This window comes from Acyrthosiphon pisum, chromosome A1 (assembly GCF_005508785.2).
Source record: "Acyrthosiphon pisum isolate AL4f chromosome A1, pea_aphid_22Mar2018_4r6ur, whole genome shotgun sequence".
Lineage (NCBI taxonomy): Eukaryota > Metazoa > Arthropoda > Insecta > Hemiptera > Aphididae > Acyrthosiphon > Acyrthosiphon pisum.
Genome location: NC_042494.1, coordinates 2,841,853 through 2,843,086, shown reverse-complemented (window position 1 = coordinate 2,843,086; position 1,234 = coordinate 2,841,853). Strand labels below are relative to the sequence as shown.

Sequence of the window (1,234 nt, the reverse complement as noted above, 5' to 3'; positions counted from 1 at the left end):
AGATTTTATAAGAGGTCGATTTACTCTAATTTTTGAGCTAACGGACCTACACGTGTTCTGCTTTGCGTATAATTTGCTATGTTATGCACTTGTAAGACGGAGACAACACATACGGGTATCACGTCTCCTCAATATTGTCTTATCATAGAATGGTATAAATAGATTCTTGACTCATGGTTCATGGCAATAACTTATAATTAATCTAAATATTTTATCAAATTTCCCGCTGTATAGCAAATACTAAATAATATAGGCATAATAATCTGTAACTTAGTAAAAATCTTTATTTTTATATAAATATTACAATATTTTGTCAAATTTGATCTTCAGATGTCAAAAAAAAAATGTATGCTCTTGCCTTTTTAAGATGCTCTTATGATTGTTTGTAAGAACAAGTTACAAGGATCTTTCTATTAAATTGTCTAGCCTTATCAATTTATTTTAAAACATTTTTAATTACATATTTACAAATGTTCGTGATCATAAAAATTTTTGTCAACATTTGAACTTCTAACGCTTATAAAAAAATTGTGTCTATTTAAATATTGGATTTTTTTTTAAACTGCTGTAAGAATAAATTATCTGGGATCTCGTTTTAATTATTTAAGCTTTTTGACCGAGCATAACATTTTTTTATTGATATGTTTTATAGAATAAAAACTAAACAAATTCAAAAATGTATAATATCCTTACTTAGTCTAAATAGTTAACATTTCATTAAGTATAGAAAAGGTAATTTATGTAATAGTGGCATGTATGTTTCATGTTTCATTAATAATTTTTCATTTTTAAATAAAAAAAAATATCAATTATCGGATGATGAGACCTAACCTAACCATTATCTTCATGTGTAAATATCTAATGTCAACATTTTAGCTTCTGACTCTAATAAAATATAACTTTGTTATTACTTATTACCAGGGCTCGTAAGTTTATGCCCTAAAAAATGCCTAAATAAGCATGCATTTATGCACTTAAAATTGGCAAAATATGCTTTGAAATATGCCTTAAAAAGTTAAAAAATATGCATTTATATGCACTAAATATCTCAAATTATGCACTTAAAAATGCTTACTTAAAATTTTTTTATTTATATTTAATATTTTTTTTTATTTTTGAAATAACATGAATTATCCATTCATTTTTTTTTATAGCTATATTTTATTATTTTTATGTTAAAATTAAAAAAAAAATAGATTTTAAATACTATTTAATACTATTCCTGAGCTTCATG

The 1,234-nt window shown here is 23.8% G+C and overlaps 1 protein-coding gene across 4 annotated transcripts in view; it reads right to left on the bottom strand.

Moving 5' to 3' along the window:
• Positions 1 to 1,234, bottom strand: part of LOC100162219 (39S ribosomal protein L15, mitochondrial-like) — a 10,347-nt gene that overhangs the window by 907 nt on the left and 8,206 nt on the right.